This window comes from Entelurus aequoreus, linkage group LG08, assembly GCF_033978785.1.
Source record: "Entelurus aequoreus isolate RoL-2023_Sb linkage group LG08, RoL_Eaeq_v1.1, whole genome shotgun sequence".
Classification (NCBI taxonomy): domain Eukaryota; kingdom Metazoa; phylum Chordata; class Actinopteri; order Syngnathiformes; family Syngnathidae; genus Entelurus; species Entelurus aequoreus.
The window spans coordinates 2944121-2966651 of record NC_084738.1 but is presented as its reverse complement, the minus strand read 5'-3'; the positions used below and the strand labels follow the sequence as shown (position 1 = coordinate 2966651).

At 35.4% G+C, this 22531-nt stretch overlaps 1 long non-coding RNA gene across 1 annotated transcript in view; it reads left to right on the top strand.

Moving 5' to 3' along the window:
* The window catches only part of LOC133654933 (uncharacterized), a 60011-nt gene extending 47285 nt beyond the window's left edge, over positions 1 to 12726 (top strand). Inside the window, exon 4 of the long non-coding RNA XR_009826908.1 lies at positions 12529 to 12726. This is a non-coding gene — a long non-coding RNA (uncharacterized LOC133654933). The remainder of the gene's footprint in view (positions 1 to 12528) is intronic.
* The last annotated feature ends 9805 nt before the right edge of the window (positions 12727 to 22531 follow it).

The following is a 22531-nucleotide window of genomic DNA, read 5'->3' as shown; positions in this document are numbered from 1 at the left end:
GAAAAGAGAGAGGCGCAAAAGGGGTGACATCCGCCATTAACCTTATATCGCGCCATTTTGTAAATCAATGTCACTCACATTTAATAACAAGTGTAATCAGAGGAATTATGCAAATTTAATTTGATGCCTCTTGCATTATGCAAATCCGCCGGGCCAAATATAATGAGCGCCGACACCTGACCGGCTCCCCGGGAAGGCGAGGCGCCGCACGTGTTGCTGCGATGAAGACATTTGTACGGTTTCAAGCCGGGCGGGCGGGTATGGGAAGGTCTAAAGAGAGGCAAAGAGTGAGTCGTTTTCTTCGCACTGCGCTTACAAGCGCTTGGTAATAACAACGTGCTGCGAGCAAGACCGCTAAATAGCGGCCGTGTCACTCTACTATTGCAGCACATACCGATATACACTATATCAGGGGTCACCAACGCGGTGCCCGCGGGCACCAGGTAGCCCGTAAGGACCAGATGAGTCGCCCGCCGGCCTGTTCTAAAAATAGCTCAAATAGCAGCACTTACCAGTGAGCTGCCTCTATTTTTTAAATTGTATTTATTTACTAGCAAGCTGGTCTCGCTTTGCCCGACATTTTTAATTCTAAGAGAGACAAAACTCAAATAGAATTTGAATATCCAAGAAAATATTTTAAAGACTTGGTCTTCACTTGTTTAAATAAATTCATTATTTTTTTTTACTTTGCTTCTTATAACTTTCAGAAAGACAATTTTAGAGAAAAAATACGACCTTAAAAATGATTTTAGGATTTTTAAACACATATACCTTTTTACCTTTGAAATTCCTTCCTCTTCTTTCCTGACAATTTAAATCAATGTTCAAGTAATTTATTTTTTTTATTGTAAAGAATAATAAATACATTTTAATTTAATTCTTCATTTTAGCTTCTGTTTTTTCGACGAAGAATATTTGTGAAATATTTCTTCAAACTTAGTATGATTAAAATTCAAAAAAATTATTCTGGCAAATCTAGAAAATCTGTAGGATCAAATTTAAATCTTATTTCAAAGTCTTTTGAATTTCTTTTAAAAAATTTGTTCTGGAAAATCTAGATGAAATAATGATTTGTCTTTGTTAGAAATATAGCTTGGTCCAATTTGTTATTTATTCTAACAAAGTGCAGATTGGATTTTAAACTATTTAAAACATGTCATCAAAATTCTAAAATGAATCTTAATCAGGAAAAATTACTAATGATGTTCCATAAATTCTTTTTTTAATTTTTTCAAAAAGATTCGAATTAGCTAGTTTTTCTCTTCTTTTTTTGGTTGAATTTTGAATTTTAAAGAGTCGAAATTGAAGATAAACTATGTTTCAAAATTTAATTGTCATTTTTTTCATGTTTTCTCCTCTTTTAAACTGTTCAATTAAGTGTAAATATAATTAATTATTAATAATAACATAGAGTTAAAGGTAAATTGAGCAAATTGGCTATTTCTGGCAATTTATTTAAGTGTGTATCAAACTAGTAGCCCTTCGCATTAATCACTACCCAAGAAGTAGCTCTTGGTTTCAAAAAGGTTGGTGACCCCTGCACTATATCATACTTGCCAACCCTCCCGTTTTTACCCGTTTATTCAGCGCCTCTCCCGATAACCTCCAGGCAGAAATTTTCTCCCGACAAACTCCCGGTATTCAGCCGGAGCTGTAGGCCACGCCCCCTCCAGCTCAATGCGGACCTGAGTGGGGACAGCCTGTTCTCACGTCCGCTTTCCCACAATATAAACAGCTTGCCTGCCCAATGACGTCATAACTGTAGAATGATCAAGGGCGAGTTCTTGGTTTCTTATGGGGGTTTATTGTTAGGCAGTTTCATTAACGTCCTCAAAGCGCGGTAACAACACACAACAACAGCAGTCACGTTTTCGTCTACCGTAAAGCAGTTTGTCTGCCGTAAACAGCAATGTTGTGACACTCTTAAACAGGACAATACTGCCATCTACTGGATAGCCAACCGATATATGCAGTCGTGGAATTAACACATTATTATGCCTAATTTGGACAACCAGGTATGGTGAAGATAAGGAACTTTTTAAAAAAAATTGTAAAATAAGATAAATAAATTAAAAACATTTTCTTGAATAAAAAAGAAAGTACAACAATATAAAAACAGTTACATAGAAACTAGTAATGAATGAAAATGAGTAAAATTAACTGTTAAAGGTTAGTACTATTAGTGGACCAGCAGCACGCACAATCATGTGTGCTTACGGACTGTATCCCTTGCAGACTGTATTGATATATATTGATATATAATGTAGGAACCAGAATATTAATAACTGAAAGAAACAAGCCTTTTGTGTGAATGAGTGTGAATGGGGGGAGGGAGGTTTTTTGGGTTGGTGCACTAATTGTAAGTGTATCTTGTGTTTTTTATGTTGATTTAATAAAAAATAAAAAAATAAATAAAAAATAAATAAATAAAAAAACGATACCGATAATAAAAAAAACGATACCGATAATTTCCGATATTACATTTTAACGCATGTATCGGCCGATAATATCGGCAGGCCGATATTATCAGACATCTCTAATATACATATATATATATGTATATATATGAAATACTTGAGTTGGTGAATTCTGGCTTAAATATATTCCCCTCTTAACCACGCCCCCAACCACACCCCGCCCACACCCCCCACCCCCCACCTCCCGATATCGGAGGTCTCAAGGTTGGCAAGTATGCACTATATTGCCAAAAGTATTTGGCCACCTGCCTTGACTCACATATGAACTTGAAGTGCTAGGGGTGTGGGACAAAAATCGATTCAAATTCATATCGCGATTCTCACGTTGTGCGATTCAGTATCGATTCTCATGTAAAAAAAAATTTAAAAAATTATTATTATTTTTTTTTTCCATTTTTATTTATTTTTAAAAAATTGTTTTAATTAAACAGTCCAACAAAACAATACACAGCAATACCATAACAATGCAATCCAATTCCAAAACCAAGCCCGACCCAGCAACACTCAGAACTGCAATAAACAGAGCAATTGAGAGGAGACACAAACACCACACAGAACAAACCAAAAGTAGTGAAACAAAAATGAATATTATCAACAACAGTATCGATATTAGTTACAATTTCAACATAGCAGTGATTAAAAATCCCTCATTGACATTATCATTAGACATTTATAAAAAAATAAAAATAAAAATAAACAATAGTGTCACAGTGGCTTACACTTGCATCACATCTCATAAGCTTGACAACACATTGTGTCCAATATTTTCACAAAGATAACATAAGTCATATTTTTGGTTCATTTAATAGTTAAAACTAGGGGTGTCCGATAATGGCTTTTTGCCGATATCGGATATTCCGATATTGTCCAACTCTTTAATTACCGATACCGATATCAACCGATACCGATATCAACCGATATATGCAGTCGTGGAATTAACACATTATTATGCCTAATTTGGACAACCAGGTATGGTGAAGATAAGGTACTTTTTAAAAAAATTAGTAAAATAAGATAAATAAATTAAAAACATTTTCTTGAATGAAAAAGTACGGAGCCCCTAAAGGGACATGGGATTTTTTTTTTTTTTTAGACATGTATCTCGTGGCCACGAGATACTTTCTCGTGGCCACGAGAAAGCATTGGATGCGTGCTGATGTGTGTTAAAATGGCAGTTTAGGAGTTAATATGGCTGTATTTCCAGATAGGACTTTCCCCCATGTGTGTTGTGGCAAAATGTGAATGCTTGATTAGTAGGTGTGAGACAAACACTTTATCTTCCTGGTTATTGTAACGCTACGTGTTTGACATTATTTAAGACTTTATCATGCCCGGGAAAGGACAGTTTTCCTCTTCTGTGGCTGTGGGGGGTGGGCGTGGCTTGCGGACCTGCAGTGAAGCGGAGTGTGTCAGTTAGTCCCATGGTGATGTGATCAAACTTCTTTCTTGCTTGGAAGACACACACACAATTGCAACTGGTATTTCTTCCTGCAAATAATAAATATGTACAACGTGTTTGGATGTATTCATTTATGTAAAATTGTCATTAAATGTAATATTGCCTGATACGACGTACGTAATATTTTGATATTTACACATCGCATATTTACACACGCGCATCTGACTAGAATACCCCTATGTGCATTACATATATCAACATCAACTACCTACTGTACTGTTTACTTGTTGAAATACCCTTTTTAGAACAAATATCTACCCACATAATATATATGTGTATATATAATATATATATATGTGTATGTATGTATATGCATATATATATATATATATATATATATATATATATATGTGTATCTATATATATATATATATATATATATATATATATATATATATATGTATATGTATATATATATATATATATATATATATATATATATATATATATATACATATATATATATATATATATATATATATGTATATATATATATATATATATATATATATATATATATATATATATATATATATATATATATATATATATATATACATACATATATATATATATATATATATATATATATATATATATATATATATATATATATATATATATATATACATATATATATATACATATTATGTATAAGCATGTATATATATACTCTACCGTTTAAAAGTTTGGGGTCACATTGAAATGTCCTTATTTTTGAAGGAAAAGCACTGTACTTTTCAATGAAGATAACTTTCAACTAGTCTTAACTTTAAAGAAATACACTCTATACATTGCTAATGTGGTAAATGACTATTCTAGCTGCAAATGTCTGGTTTTTGGTGCAATATCTACATAGGTGTATAGAGGCCCATTTCCAGCAACTATCACTCCAGTGTTCTAATGGTACAATGTGTTTGCTCATTGGCTCAGAAGGCTAATTGATGATTAGAAAACCCTTGTGCAATCATGTTCACACATCTGAAAACAGTTTAGCTCGTTACAGAAGCTACAAAACTGACCTTCCTTTGAGCAGATTGAGTTTCTGGAGCATCACATTTGTGGGGTCAATTAAACGCTCAAAATGGCCAGAAAAAGAGAAGTTTCATCTGAAACTCGACAGTCTATTCTTGTTCTTAGAAATGAAGGCTATTCTACAAAATTGTTTGGGTGACCCCAAACTTTTGAACGGTAGTGTATATATATATATTATATTACTGTAACTTGTTCTTAAAAATAGTAGTTATTTTGTTTGTCAAATTTAGTGTTTGTGTGTATATATGTATACTGTATATATTTATGTGTGTTTCTTCCTATACAGTATACATGTATATGTGTGTGTGTGCGTGTATATACTGTATATATATATATATATATATATATATATATATATATATATATATATATATATATATATATATATATATATATATATATATATATGCATATACATACATACACATATATATATATTATATATACACATATAAATTATGTGGGTAGATATTTGTTCTAAAAAGGGTATTTCAACAAGTAAACAGTACAGTAGGTAGTTGATGTTGATATATGTAATGCACATAGGGGTATTCTAGTCAGATGCGCGTGTGTAAATATGCGATGTGTAAATATCAAAATATTACGTACGTCGTATCACTTTTTGTCAGGCAATATTACATTTAATGACAATTTTACATAAATGAATACATCCAAACACGTTGTACATATTTATTATTTGCAGGAAGAAATAACAGTTACAATTGTGTGTGTATCTTCCAAGCAAGAAAGAAGTTTGATCACATCACCATGGGACTAACTGACACACTCCGCTTCACTGCAGGTCCGCAAGCCACGCCCACCCCCCACAGCCACAGAAGAGGAAAACTGTCCTTTCCCGGGCATGATAAAGTCTTAAATAATGTCAAACACGTAGCGTTACAATAACCAGGAAGATAAAGTGTTTGTCTCACACCTACTAATCAAGCATTCACATTTTGCCACAACACACATGGGGAAAGTCCTAATTGGAAATACAGCCATATTAACTCCTAAACTGCCATTTTAACACACACTAAACCATCAGCACGCATCCAATGCTTTCTCGTGGCCACGAGAAAGTTTCTCGTGGCCACGAGAAAGTTTCTCGTGCGCACGAGAAAGTTTCTCGTGGCCACGAGAAAGTTTCTCGTGGCCACGAGAAAATTTTTATAAAAAAAAAATAAAAAAAAAAAATATTAATTTTTTTTTTTTTTTTTTTTTTTTTTAATAAAAAGTTTCTCGTGGCCACGAGAAAGTTTCTCGTGGCCACGAGAAAGTATCTCGTGGCCACGAGATACTTTCTCGTGGCCACGAGATACATGTCTAAAAAAAAAAAAATTCCCATGTCCCTTTAGGGGCTCCGTAAAAAAGAAAGTACAACAATATAAAAACAGTTACATAGAAACTAGTAATGAATGAAAATTAGTCAAATTAACTGTTAAAGGTTAGTACTATTAGTGGACCAGCAGCACGCACAATCATGTGTGCTTACGGACTGTATCCCTTGCAGACTGTATTGATATATATTGATATATAATGTAGGAACCAGAATATTAATAACTGAAAGAAACAACCCTTTTGTGTGAATGAGTGTGAATGGGGGGAGGGAAGTTTTTTGGGTTGGTGCACTAATTGTAAGTGTATCTTGTGTTTTTTATGTTGATTTAATTTAAAAAAAAAAAAAAACGATACCGATAATAAAAAAAACGATACCGATAATTTCCGATATTACATTTTAACGCATATATCGGCCGATAATATCGGCTGGCCGATATTATCGGACATCTCTAATATACATATATATATATATATGTATATATGTGAAATACTTGAGTTGGTGAATTCTAGCTTAAATATATTCCCCTCTTAACCACGCCCCCAACCATGCCCCGCCCACACCCCCCAACCCCCACCTCCCGATATCGGAGGTCTCAAGGTTGGCAAGTATGCACTATATTGCCAAAAGTATTTGGCCACCTGCCTTGAGTCACGTATGAACTTGAAGTGCTAGGGGTGTGGGACAAAAATCGATTCGAATTCAAATCGCGATTCTCACGTTGTGCGATTCAGTATCGATTCTCATTTAAAAAAAAAAAAAAAATTATTTATTTATTTTTTTTCCATTTTTTTTTTTTTTTTTTTTTTTTATTTAATTAAACAATCCAACAAAACAATACACAGCAATACCATAACAATGCAATCCAATTCCAAAACCAAGCCCGACCCAGCAACACTCAGAACTGCAATAAACAGAGCAATTGAGAGAAGACACAAACACCACACAGAACAAACCAAAAGTAGTGAAACAAAAATGAATATTATCAACAGCAGTATCAATATTAGCTACAATTTCAACATAGCAGTGATTAAAAACCCCTCATTGACATTATCATTAGACATTTATAAAAAAATTAAAAAAAGAACAATAGTGTCACAGTGGCTTACACTTGCATCGCATCTCATAAACTTGACAACACACTGTGTCCAATATTTTCACAAAGATAAAATAAGTCATATTTTTGGTTCATTTAATAGTTAAAACAAATTTACATTATTGCAATCAGTTGATAAAACATTGTCCTTTACAATTATAAAAGCTTGTCACAAAAATCTACTACTCTGCTTGCATGTCAGCAGACTGGGGTAGATCCTGCTGAAATCTATGTATTCCATGAATAGAGAATCCTTTTGAATCGGAAAAATATCGTTTTTGAATCGAGAATTGCGTTGATTTGATTTAGAATCGAATCGTGACCCCAAGAATCGATATTGAATCGAATCGTGGGACACCCAAAGATTTGCAGCCCTATGAAGTGCCATCCCATTCCTAACCCATAGGGTTCTATATGATGTGGGTCCACCTTTTTGCAGCTATTACAGCTTCAACACTTCTGAGAAGGCTGTCCACAAGGTTGCGGAGTGTGTTTATAGCAATTTTTCAACAAATTGTTCCAAAAGCGCGTTGGTGAGGTCACACACTGATGTTGGTCGAGAAGGCCTGGCTCTCAGTCTCCGTTCTCATTTATCCCAAAAGGTGTTCAGGTCAGGACTCTGTGCAGGCCAGTCAAGTTCATCCACACCAGACTCTGTCATCCATGTCTTTATGGACCTTGTCATGTTCCCACAAGGTTGGGAGCATGGAATTGTCCAAAATGTTTTGGTATCCTGGAGCATTCAAAGTTTCTTTCCATGGAACCAAACTCCTGAAAAACAAACCCACGCCATAATTCTGATCATTTTATGGGTGGCCGAATACTTTTGGCAATATAGTGTATCACAGGTGTCAAACCTCATTTTCTGTGGTCCACCAAATCATTTAAAGGGGTCATCATTTGTTTTGTGCATATTTAAAACACTTCCTAAAGGTCTACACTGTAGGTGTTCAAACTCAAGGTCCAGGGGCCAGATCTGGCCCCTTCACATCATTTAATGTGGCCCGTCAGACCAGTTTATGTGGTCCACCACATCATTTAAAGTGGTCATACTATGTTTTTTAGCATTTAAGTCCCATCTTAAAACTCATTTGTATACTCTAGCCTTTAAATAGACCCCCCTTTTAGACCAGTTGATCTGCCGTTTCTTTTCTTTTCTGCTCTGCCCCTCTCTCCCTCGTGGCACAGGGGCATTTTTACCACTGTGTTACATGGCCTTTCCTTTTAACAACACTCAGTAAAACGTTTGGGAACTGAGGAGACACATTTTTGAAGCTTCTCAGGTGGAATTCTTCCCCATTCTTGCTTGATGTACAGCTTAAGTTGTTCAACAGTCCGGGGGTCTCCCTTGTGCTATTTTAGGCTTCACACATTTTCAATGGGAGACAGGTCTGGACTACAGGCAGGCCAGTCTAGTACCCGCACTCTTTTACTATGAAGTCACGCTGTTGTAACACGTGACTTGGCATTGTCTTACTGAAATAAGCAGGGGCGTCCATGATAACGCTGATTGGATGGCAACATACGTTGCTCCAAAACCTGTATGTACCTTTCAGCATTAATGGCGCCTTCACAGATGTGTAATTTACCCATGTCTTGGGCACTAATACACCCCCATACCATCACAGATGCTAGCTTTTCAACTTTGCGCCTATAACGATCCGGATGGTTGTTTTCCTCTTTGGTCCGGAGGACACGACGTCCACAGTTTCCCAAAAAAATTTGAGATGAGGACTCGTGAGACCACTAAACACTTTTATACTTTGCTTCCATCCATCTTCGATGGCAACGAAGCCTGCATTGTTTCTGGGTGTTGTTGATAAATGGCTTTCGCTTTGCATAGTATAGTTTTAACTTGCACTTACAGATATAACGACAAACTGTAGCTACTGTCAGTGTTTTTCTGAAGTGTTCCTGAGCCCATGTGGTGATATCCTTTACACACCGATGTCGGTTTTTGATGCAGTACCGCCTGAGATATCGAAGGGCACGGGCATTCAATGTAGGTTTTTCAGCCTTGCTTCTTACGTGCAGTGATTTCTCCAGATTCTGTGAACCTTTTGATGATATTACGGAGCGTAGATGGTGAAATCCCTAAATTCCTTGCAATAGCTGGTTGAGAAATGTTGTTCTTAAACTGTTCGACAATTTGCTCACGCATTTGTTCACAAAGTGTTGACCCTCGCTCCGTCCTTGTTTGTGAATGACTGAGCATTTCATGGGAGCTGCTTTTATACCCAATCATGGCACCCACCTGTTCCCAATTAGCCTGTTCACCTGTGGGATGTTCCAAATAAGTGTTTGACGAGCATTACTCAACTTTATCAGTCTTTTTTTGCCACTTGTGCCAGCTTTTTTGAAACATGTGGCTGGCATCAAATTCCAAATGAGCTAATATTTGCAAAAAATAACAACGTTTTCCAGTTCGAACGTTAAAGGCCTACTGAAAGCCACTACTAGCGACCACGCAGTCTGATAGTTTATATATCAATGATGAAATCTTAACATTGCAACACATGCCAATACGGCCGGGTTAACTTATAAAGTGACATTTAAAACTTCCCGGGAAATATCCGGCTGAAACATCGCGGTATGATGACGTATGCGCGTGACGAAGTCAGAGTAACGGAAGTTATGGTACCCCCGTAGAATCCTATACAAAAAGCTCTGTTTTCATTTCATAATTCCACAGTATTCTGGACATCTTTTGCAATTTGTTTAATGAACAATGAAGGCTGCAAAGAAGACAGTTGTAGGTGGGATCGGTGTATTAGCAGCGGACTACAGCAACACAACCAGGAGGACTTTGTTGGAGCGCTAGCCGCGCTAGCCGCACTAGCCGCGCTAGCCGCCGACCTCACCTTGACTTCCTACGTCTCCGGGCCGCCAAACACATCGGTGAAGTCCTTCGTCCTTCTGCCGATCGCTGGAACGCAGGTGAACAACGGGTGTTGATGAGTAGATGAGGGCTGGCTGGCGTAGGTGGAGAGGTAATGTTTTTAGCATAGCTCTGTGAGGTTCCGTTGCTAAGTTGCTAAGTTAGCTTCAATGGCGTCGTTAGCACAGCATTGTTAACCTTCGCCAGCCTGGAAAGCATTAACCGTGTATTTACATGTCCACGGTTTAATAGTATTGTTGATTTTCTATCCATCCTTCCAGTCAGGGGTTTATTTTTTTGTTTCTACATGCAGTTAAAGCACGATGCTATCACGTTAGCTCGTAGCTAAAGCATTTCGCCGATGTATTGTCGTGGAGATAAAAGGCACTGAATGTCCATTTCGCGTTCTCGACTCTCATTTTCAAGAGGATATAGTATCCCAGGTGGTTTAAAATACAAATCCGTGATCACAATAGAAAAAGGAGAGAGTGTGGAATCCAATGAGCCAGCTTGTACCTAAGTTAGATTCTAAGATACGTCCATCACTGCCTCTCAAGTCCTTCACTGTAACGTTCCTCATCCACGAATCTTTCATCCTCGCTCAAATTAATGGGGTAATCATCACTTTCTCGGTCCAAATCTCTCTCGCTCCATTGTAAACAACGGGGAATTGTGAGGAATACTAGCTCCTGTGACGTCACGCTACTTCCGCTACAGGCAAGGCTTTTTTTTATCAGCGAGCAAAAGTTGCGAACTTTATCGTCGATTTTCTCTACTAAATCCTTTCAGCAAAAATATGGCAATATCGCGAAATGATCAAGTATGACACATAGAATGGATCTGCTATTCCCGTTTAAATTAAAAAAATCATTTCAGTAGGCCTTTAATGATACTGATAAAGCATGTTACATCGCATTGCAAAAAGCCAAATAAAAAGCAAAACAAACTTGCTAATCCTCAAGATTCCGATTTAGCTGAAGTCAAAAAGGAGGGGAAACTCCAAAATCGCGCCACTTCGACCTTGCAGGCGACGCGACGAAAACGCCATAATGTATTTCACACGGCGCCGGCTAATTGCCATTTAATCGAACGATGCATCAGCCGGCCATCAAGTGGGTTCTGCATGAGCCTTACCGCCGCAGAAAAGAATCGAGAACATTACAATCCCGCTTATTAGTCGCGTGCGGGTTATGGCGGAAATGAACGGCGCTAATGTTATTTTGCACGACGCTCCACAAAAGGCATTAATCCAGGATAATCACCTTGGAAGGAAGCAAATAAAGATAAACTAATGGCGGGCTTGATCATCAACCCCCCCCCCCCCCCCCCCCCTCCCCCTCCGGTCCTCAACGCCGCGCTAGATGGCCTACATTTCCATGCAGGAAGCGTCCAGTTGCTCGCTTCTGCCCGGGAACGCCTTTTTAAGTGTATATTATCCTGTCCTTGACTGGCAAAAGTGCTGGGAGAAATCATTAAAGCAAATTAGACTATTAACATCCTAAAGAGCATTTATCTTGTGGATCAATATGCTCTCATCTTCTTTTAGAGGACCCTTCGGTGTCCTAAAGCCATTATGAGACGGATTATGGGAACGGTCAATTCATTACATGCAGATAGCGGAATAATTATTGACGCCGGAGGTGGCGCTAATGGCCTCAGGTGCAACTTTGGAGGTACTATACAAATAAAAAAAAAAGATGGCAGATTTAGTGGCATCTCGAGAGGAAGCCGTTCTTCAAGGAGTTGACGCGGTAGCTGAAGCAACACTCCGCCATATGACTTCCTTTCCCCGCTTTGCTGCTCGCCGTCACACCGCCGCTCCAATTTAGCACGCAAGATGTTCCCACACTTGGAAACGCCGTCGCCGCTCGTGACGTCTGCGCTCGTCAGCTGCTCGCCTTCTCAGTGCGCCCGACAAAGATAGCGGACACAAACGAGCGGGCGCCGCTGACATGATGTTGATTTGATGAACACCACGGCGCACCATTATCCCCCCCCAACCCCCGGCCCCCGTGAGCTGTCGTCCAGAGTGTTGACTTTTGTTCAAAGCCCATAAATCTCCCCTCCTTACGTCGTGCAATAAATGACTCCCCCCCCCCCCCCCGTCAGTTGTTATGCTAAAAACTGTAACCTCAAAGTGACCGCCGGTGGGAATAATAAGCCCGCAGCCCCCAAAAGAAGGCGAGCGCAGGACAGCCTTCTGTTCCCCATATGGCTCCATTGTCTTGTGATGTCCTACAATGACAGGACCCACCGCCACCCACCCGCGGCCCCTTCGGAGCCTGCATGCCCCCGGCCCTGCCTGGAACATTTCAGTCTGGGGTTGTCATGTGCACGTGGCGCACCCATTTTACCCCTCAATTAAAACACTTAAATGTGTTTCCCTAAATGTCCCTTGTTTAAAATTTTATAAAATGGAAAAAAAAACTCTATGGTATTACAATATTTTCTGAGAAATGTCCCTAAATTTCTAGGGAGTTTCACTCATTTTCCATGAAAATTTATTTTTTGGAAATTAAATAATTTCCCTTTATTTTTCCCTTATTTTCAGGATAATTTCCCTTTTTTCTGGAATTTTTTTAAATAACTTTTTTTTAGGAAATTTTCTTCAATTTCTTGGGGATTTTTTTCTCCTATTTTCAGGAAAATTTCCCTTATTTTCCAGAAGATTCCCTTATGTTTCTGCAAATATATCTGGGAAATGTCACTTTTTTTTCTGGGGAAAGTTGCTTATTTTTTACTAAATGTATCTTTTTTCTATGAAATATCCCTATTTTCTGGAAATGTTCCCTTATTTTTGGTAAAGTTTAATTTATTGGATCCAGGATCTTTCCCTTGATTTCCATAAACTTTACCTAATTTTGAGGGAATTTTCCCTAATTTTGAGGAAAATGTTGAGGATTTTTCACTAATTTTCCATGAATTTATTTTAATTTTTGGAAAATAAATAATTCCCTCTTTATTTTCCATTTTTTTCAGGGAAATATCATTTTTTTTCTGGAATTTTTTTAATTTTTAGGAAATTTCCTTTAATTTCTGTAAAGTTTACCTTATTCTTAGGGAATTTTCCCCTATTTTCAGGAACACGTCTTCTATATTCTACAAGATGTCCTTATGTTTCTGAAAATGTTCTTTTACTTTGGGGAAAGTTTCCTTTATTTTCTGGGTTATTTTCGTAATTTTCTGGGAAATGTCACTTATTTTCCAGGGAAAGTTGCATATTTTTCAAGAAATTTCTCCTTTTTCTAAGAAATATCCTTATTTTCTGGAAATGTTCCCTTATTTTTGGTAAAGTTTCATTTACTGTCCAGGATCTTTCACTTGATTTCCAGAAACTTTACCTCATTTTTAGGGAATTTTCCCTAATTTTGAGGAAAATGTCCCTTATTTTCTCTGAAATTTTGCTTTTTTACAGGACCCACCGCCACCCACCCGCGGCCCCTTCGGAGCCTGCATGCCCCCGGCCCTGCCTGGAACATTTCAGTCTGGGGTTGTCGTGTGCACGTGGCGCACCGATTTTACCCCTCAATTAAAACACTTAAATATGTTTCCCTAAATGTCCCTTGTTTAAAATTTTATAAAATGGAAAAAAAAACTCTATGGTATTACAATATTTTCTGAGAAATGTCCCTGAATTTCTAGGGAGTTTCACTCATTTTCCATGAAATTGTATTTATTTTTTGGAAATTAAATAATTTCCCTTTATTTTTCCCTTATTTTCAGGATAATTTCCCTTTTTTCTGGAATTTTTTTAAATAATTTTTTTTTAGGAAATTTCCTTCAATTTCTGTCAATTTCTTGGGGATTTTTTTCTCCTATTTTCAGGAAAATGTCCCTTATTTTCCAGAAGATTCCCTTATGTTTCTGCAAATATATCTGGGAAATGTCACTTTTTTTTCTGGGGAAAGTTGCTTATTTTTTACTAAATGTATCTTTTTTCTATGAAATATCCCTATTTTCTGGAAATGTTCCCTTATTTTTGGTAAAGTTTAATTTATTGGATCCAGGATCTTTCCCTTGATTTCCATCAACTTTACCTAATTTTGAGGGAATTTTCCCTAATTTTGAGGAAAATGTTGAGGATTTTTCACTAATTTTCCATGAATTTATTTTAATTTTTGGAAAATAAATAATTCCCTCTTTATTTTCCATTTTTTTCAGGAATTTTTTTTATTTTTAGGAAATTTCCTTTAATTTCTGTAAAGTTTACCTTATTCTTAGGGAATTTTCCCCTATTTTCAGGAACACGTCTTCTATATTCTACAAGATGTCCTTATGTTTCTGAAAATGTTCTTTTACTTTGGGGAAAGTTTCCTTTTTTTTTCTGGGTTATTTTCGTAATTTTCTGGGAAATGTCACTTATTTTCCAGGGGAAAGTTGCATATTTTTCAAGAAATTTCTCCTTTTTCTAAGAAATATCCTTATTTTCTGGAAATGTTCCCTTATTTTTTGGTAAAGTTTCATTTACTGTCCAGGATCTTTCACTTGATTTCCAGAAACTTTACCTCATTTTTAGTGAATTTTCCCTAATTTTGAGGAAAATGTCCCTTATTTTCTCTGAAATTTTGCTTTTTTACAGGACCCACCGCCACCCACCCGCGGCCCCTTCGGAGCCTGCATGCCCCCGGCCCTGCCTGGAACATTTCAGTCTGGGGTTGTCATGTGCACGTGGCGCACCCATTTTACCCCTCAATTAAAACACTTAAATGTGTTTCCCTAAATGTCCCTTGTTTAAAATTTTATAAAATGGAAAAAAAAACTCTATGGTATTACAATATTTTCTGAGAAATGTCCCTGAATTTCTAGGGAGTTTCACTCATTTTCCATGACATTTTATTTATTTTTTGGAAATTAAATAATTTCCCTTTATTTTTCCCTTATTTTCAGGATAATTTCCCTTTTTTCTGGAATTTTTTTAAATATTTTTTTTTAGGAAATTTTCTTCAATTTCTGTCAATTTCTTGGGGATTTTTTTCTCCTATTTTCAGGAAAATGTCCCTTATTTTCCAGAAGATTCCCTTATGTTTCTGCAAATATATCTGGGAAATGTCACTTTTTTTTCTGGGGAAAGTTGCTTATTTTTTACTGAATGTATCTTTTTTCTATGAAATATCCCTATTTTCTGGAAATGTTCCCTTATTTTTGGTAAAGTTTAATTTATTAGATCCAGGATCTTTCCCTTGATTTCCATAAACTTTACCTAATTTTGAGGGAATTTTCCCTAATTTTGAGGAAAATGTCCCTTATTTTCTCGGAAAATTATTTACATTTTGGGAAAATTTCCTTCATTTTCCAGGAATTACCTCCCTTTTTTTCTAGGAATTTGCCCCTATTTTCGAGGATTTTTCACAAATTTCCATGAATTTATTTTAAATTTTGGAAATTAAATAATTCCCTCTTTATTTTCCCTTTTTTTCAGGGAAATATCCCTTTTTTTTCCAGGATTTTTTTTAGGAAATTTCCTTTAATTTCTGTAAAGTTTACCTTATCCTTAGGGAAGTTTCCCCTATTTTCAGGAACACGTCTTTTATATTCTAGAAAATGTCCTTATGTTTCTGAAAATGTTCTTTTACTTTGGGGGAAGTTTCCTTTATTTTCTGGGTTATTTTCGTAATTTTCTGGGAAATGTCACTTGTTTTCCAGGGAAAGTTGCATATTTTTCAAGAAATTTCTCTTTTTTCTAAGAAATATCCTTATTTTCTGGAAATGTTCCCTTATTTTTTGTAAAGTTTCATTTACTGTCCAGGATCTTTCACTTGATTTCCAGAAACTTTACCTAATTTTTAGGGAATTTTTGAGGAAAATGTCCCTTATTTTCTCTGAAAATTTGCTTTTTTACAGGACCTACCGCCACCCACCTGCGGCCCCTTCGGAGCCTGCATGCCCCCGGCCCTGCCTGGAACATTTCAGTCTGGGGTTGTCATGTGCACGTGGCGCACCCATTTTACCCCTCAATTAAAACACTTAAATATGTTTCCCTAAATGTAAATGGTATTACAATATTTTCTGAGAAATGTCCCTAAATTTCTGGGAAGTTTCAATTATTTTACAGGAAATGTATTTAAATTTTAGGGATATTTCCTTCGTTTTCTAGGAATTTTTCTCTATTTTCTATAAAATGTTCCCTTGTTTTCAGGGAAATGTCCCTTATTTTCTTGGAAATTTCCAATTTTTTTCTGGTAATTTGCCCCTATTTTCTAGGGAGTTTCAGCCTTTTTCCATGAAATGTAATTAAATTTTTGGAAATTAGGTAATTTCCCTTTATTTTTCCCTTATTTTCAGGGTAATGTCACTTTTTTCTGGAATTTTTATTTTATTATTATTTTTATTTTTTTTAGGAAATTTCCTTCAATTTCTGTCAATTTTACATTATTCTTGGGGATTTTTTTCTCCTATTTTCAGGAAAATGTCCCTTATTTTCCAGAAAATGCCCTTATGTTTCTGCAAATATTTCTGGGAAATGTGTAGGAATTTCTAGTAAGTTTCACTCATTTCCATGAAATGTAATTTAATTTTTGGAAGTTAAATAATTTCCTTTTATTTTTCCCTTATTTTCAGGGTAATTTCTTTTTATTTCTGGAAATTTTATTTTTTTTAGGAAATTTCCTTCAATTTCTGTCAATTTTAAATTATTCTTGGGGATTTTTCTTCTCCTATTTTCAGGAAAATTTCCCTTATTTTCCAGAAAATGTCCTTATGTGTCTGCAAATATTTCTGTGAAATGTCACTTGTTTTCCAAGGAAAGTTACTTATTTTTCACTAAATTGATCTTTTTTCTATGAAATATTCCTATTTTCTGGAAATGTGCCTTTATTTTTGGTAAAGTTTAATTTACCATATTTCCCTTGATTTACAGAAACTGTACCTAATTTTTAGGGCATTTTCCCTAATTTTGAGGAAAATGTCCCTTATTTTCTCGGGAATTTTGATTTTTAGAGGACCCACCACCACCCACCCCTCAATTAAAACGCTTAAATATGTTTCCCTAAATGTCCCTTGTTTAAAATGTTATAAAAAAATTTAAAAAAAAACAACTCTATGGTATTACAATATTTTCTGAGAAATGTCCCTGAGTTTCTGGGAAGTTTCACTTATTTTCCAGGAAATGTATTTCAATTTTGGGGAGATTGTCATTTCGTTTTCCAGGAATTTCCCTCTATTTTCTGTAAATGTTTCCTTATTTTCAGGGAAATGTCCCTTATTTTCATGGAAATTTACCATTTATTTTCTGGAAATTTGCCCATGTGTTCTAGGAATTTTCACTCATTTTCCATGAAATGTAATTACATTTTTGGAAATTAAATAATTTCCCTTTATTTTCAGGGTAATTTCCTTTTTTTTCTGGAATTTGTAATTTTTTTTAATTTTTAGGAAATTTACTTCAATTTCTGTCAAGTTTACATTATTCTTAGGGATTTTTTTCTCCTGTTTTCAGGAAATATTCCCTTATTTTCCAGAAAATATCCTTATGTTTCTGCAAATATTTCTGGGAAATGTCACTTGTTTTCCGGGCAAAGTTGCTTATTTTTCACTAGATTTATATTTTTTCGATGAAATATCCCTATTTTCTGGAAATGTTCCCTTATTTTTGGTAAAATTTAATTTACCGTCCAGTATCTTTCCCTTGATTTACAGAAACTGTACCTAATTTTTAGGGAATTTTCCCTAATTTTGAGGAAAATGTCCCTTTTTTTGCTTTTTTATCGGACCCACCACCACCCACCGGCGGCCCCTTTGGAGCCTGCCCCCGGCCTTGCCTGGAACATTTGAGTCTGGGGTTGTCATGTGCACGTGGCGCACAGATTTTACCCTTCAATTAAAACAGTTGGATATATTTTCCTAAATTTCCCTTATTTAAAATGTTATAAAATGGGGGGAGGGGGGGGGCACTCTATGGTATGAGGGTAAAAGCTTACAATATTTTCTGAGGAATGTCCCTGAATTTCTGGGAAGTTGTACTTCTTTTCAAAGAAATGTATTTACATTTTGGGGAGATTTCCTTCATTTTCCAGGAATTTCCCCCTTTTTTCTGTAAATGTTTCCTTATTTTCAGGGAAATGTCCCTTTAATTTCAGGGAAATTTCCCATTTTTTTCTGGGAATTTGCCCGGAAGTTTTACTCATTTTCCATGAAACGTATTTAAATTTTTGGAAATTAAATAATTAAATAATTTCACTTTATTTTTCCCTTATTTTCCGGGAAATGTCCTTTTTTTTCCTGGATTTATTTTTGGGGGGGGAAATGTCCTTTATTTCTGTAAAGTTTACCTTATTCTTAGGGAATTTCTCGTATTTTCAGGAAAATGTCCATTATTTTCCAGAAAAATGTCCTTATGTTTCTGAAAAAAAAAAAAATATTTTGGGGGAAATGTACTTTATTTTTTGGGTTGTTTTCATAATTTCCTGGGGAAATCGCTTATTTTTCAAGAAATGTGTCCTTTTTCTAAGAAATATCCCTATTTTCTGGAAATGTTCCCTTATTTTTGGTAAAGTTTCTCTTATTGTCCGTAATATTCCCCTTAACTTTCATAACCTTTAACAGCAGGGTTGGAATTGGGGGTTAAATCACCAAAAATGATTCCTGGGCGCGGCACCGCTGCTGCCCACTGCTCCCCTCACTTCCAAGGGGGTGATCAAGGGGATGGGTCAAATGTAGAGGACACATTTCACCACACCTAGTGTGTGTGTGACAATCATTGGTACTTTAACTTTAACTTAATTTTAGGGAAAATTCCCTTATTTTGAGGAAAATGTCCCGTATTTCCTATGATAATTTGCTTTTTTTCAGGGAATTTGTCCTTATTTTCTGGGAAGTTTCCCTTATTTTCCAGGAAATTTATTTTCCGGGAACTGTGTTTTCGAGGATGTTCCCTTATTTTCTGTGAATTTTACCATATTTTTAGAGAATGTCCCCTTATTTTCAGTAAAATGTTCATCATTTTGTAGAAAATGTTCCCTTTTTTCTGAAAATGTTCCCTTATTTTGGGGAAAATGTCCCTATATTTCCTCAGAAATGTACCTTAATAACAGTGCAATACTTTTTCATAACATGGTCACTACTGCCTAGTTTCTCTTGTTATATTCGTATTTTACTGTTATATTTGTATTCTCATTGTTGCTTTTTATTATTATTCTTACTGTAATATTTTTCTATTTTGTTTCCATTTATACCCCCATTATTTAGTTGTACTTTTTAAATTCGATCTCAATTCTGTACACTGCTGCTGGAATTGTAATTTTCCTGAGGGAACTCTCCTGAAGGAATCAAAGTACTATCTATCTATCTATCTATCTATCTATCTATCTATCTATCTATCTATCTATCTATCTATCTATCTATCTATCTATCTATCTTATTTTTAGGTATTTTCCCTTATTTTCAGGAAAATGTCCCTTATTTTCCAGGAAATGTCTCTATTTTTCTGGGAATGTTCTTTTATTTGTTGGGAAGTTTCCCTTATTTTCTGGGATATTTTCCTTATTTTCTAGGAAACTCTTGTTTTTTAGGAAATTTCTCTTTTTTTCCAAGAAATGTTCCTTCTTTTCTGGGAATGTTCCCTTCTTTTCCGGGAAAGTTTCCCTTTTTTCCAGGAAAATGTATGCTAATTCCTGGGAAGTGTCCCTTATTTTTTTTTAAATTGTCAAGGAACATTTCTCAAAAGATTAGAAACAAGTTTTCTGTTTTTTCTGCTAAGTTTCTCTTATTTTGGGGAAATTGGATAGGTTGATTGGCAACACTAAATTGGCCCTAGTGTGTGAATGTTGTCTGTCCATCTGTGTTGGCCCTGTGATGAGGTGGCGACTTGTCCAGGGTGTACCCCGCCTTCCGCCCGATTGTAGCTGAGATAGGCTCCAGCACCCCCTGCGACCCCAAAAAGGGACAAGGGTAGAAAAAGGATGGATGGATGTCCCTCGTTTTTAAATGTTGACATGTGTGTTAGGCATAACTTTAATCTGCATAAGTAACTCCAGGAATGAACCAGCGCAGTTATAGTGACGACTCTGGCCATAAGACGTTTCTTGATTGACAACCAGAGAGAGAGGTGCCTCCTGATTATCAATTAGGAGCAAGCGAGGGAAATTTTTTCGGAAATTAAAATAATCCCCTTTATTTTTCCCTTATTTTCAGGGTAATGTCCCTTTTTTTTCTGGATTTTTTTTTTGTATTAATTTTTTTTTTAGGAAATTTCCTTCAATTTCTGTCAAGTTTTCTGGGAATTTGCCCACATTTTCTAGGAAAGAAATGTAATTTTATTTTTGGAAATTAAATAATTCCCCCTTTTTTCAGGGAAATATCCTTTTTTTTCTGGATTTTTTTTTTTTTTTAATTTAGGAAATTTCCTCTAGATTCTGTAAAGTTTACCTTATTCTTAGGGAATTTTCCCCTATGTTCAGGAACACTAAATTGACCCTACATGTCTTTTATATTCTAGAAAATGTCCTTATGTTTCTGAAAATGTTGTTTTACTTTCAGGGAAGTTTCCTTTATTTTTCTTTTTTCTATGAAATATCCCCATTTTCTGGAAATGTTCCCTTATTTTTGGTAAAGTTTAATTTACTGGATCCAGGATCTTTCCCTAAATTTCTGGAAACTTTACCTCATTTTTAGGGAATTTTCCCAAATTTTGAGGAAAATGTCCCTTATTTTCTCTGAAATGTCGCTTTTTTTACAAGACCCACCACCACCCACTGGCGGGCCCTTAGAAGCCTGACCCCGGCCATGCCTGGAACATTTGAGTCTGGGGTTGTCATGTGCACGTGGCGCACCGATTTTACCCCTCAATTAAAACACTTAAATATGTTTCCCTAAATGTCCCTTGTTTAAAATGTTATAAAATGGGGAAAAAAACTCTATGGTATTACAATATTTTCTGAAAAATGTCCCTGAATTTCTGGGAAGTTTCACTTATTTTCCAGGAAATGTATTTCAATTTTGGGGAGATTTCCTTCGTTTTCCAGGAATTTCCCTCTTTTTTCTGTAAATGTTTCCTTATTTTCAGGGAAATGTCCCTTATTTTCTTGGAAATTTCCCATTTTTTTCTGGGAATTTGCCCCTGTTTTTTAGGAATTTTCACTCATTTTCCATGATATGTAATTACATTTTTGGAAATTAAATAATTTCCCTTTATTTTCCCCTTATTTTCAGGGTAATGTCCCTTTTTTTCTGGAATTTTATTTTATTATTTTTATTTTTTTTAGGAGATTTCCTTCAAATTCTGTCAATTTTACATAATTCTTGGGGATTTTTTTTCTCCTATTTTCAGGAAAAAATGTCCCTTGTTTTTCAGAAAATGTCCTTACGTTCCTGCAAATATTTCTGGGAAATGTCAAGGAATTTCTAGGAAGTTTCACTCATTTCCATCAAATGTAATGATATTTTTGGAAGATAAATAATTTCCCTTTATTTTTCCCTTATTTTCAGGGTAATTTCCCTTTAATTCTGGAATTTTTATTTTTATTTTTATTTTTTTTAGGAAATTTCCTTCAATTTCTGTAAATTTTACATTATTCTTGGGGATTTTTCTTCTGCTATTTTCAGGAAAATGTCCCTTATTTTCCAGAAAATGGCCTTTCTGAAAATATTCAGAAAATATTTCTGGGAAATGTCACTTGTTTTCCAGGAAAGTTGCTTATTTTTCACTAAATTGATCTTTTTTCTATGAAATAACCCTATTTTCTGAAAATGTGCCTTTATTTTTGGTCAAGTTTAATTTACCATCTTTCCCTTGATTTACAGAAAGTGTACCTAATTTTTAGGGCATTTTCCCTAATTTTGAGGAAAATTTCCCTTATTTTCTTGGGAATTTTGCTTTTTATTATTTTTATTTTTTGGGGAAATTTCCTTCAATATCTGTCAAGTTTTCTGGGAATTTGCCCCTGTTTTCTATGAAATGTAATTTTATTTTTGGAAATTAAATAATTCCCTCTTTATTTTCCCTTTCTTTCAGGGAAATATCGTTTTTTTTCTGAAATTTTTTAATTTTTTTTTTAGGAAATTTCCTTTCATTTCTGTAAAGTTTACCTTATTCTTAGGGAATTTTCCCCTATGTTCAGGAACATGTATTTTATATTCTAGAAAATGTCCTTATGTTTCTGAAAATGTTCTTTTACTTTCGGGGAAGTTCCCTTTATTTTCTGGGTTATTTTCATCATTTTCTGGGCTAGAAAGTGGAGGCACGTGGAAGTGGAAAACAAAGAAATATGAAGTGAAATATAAGAACCAATGAAAACACAAACATTGATGACAAGAC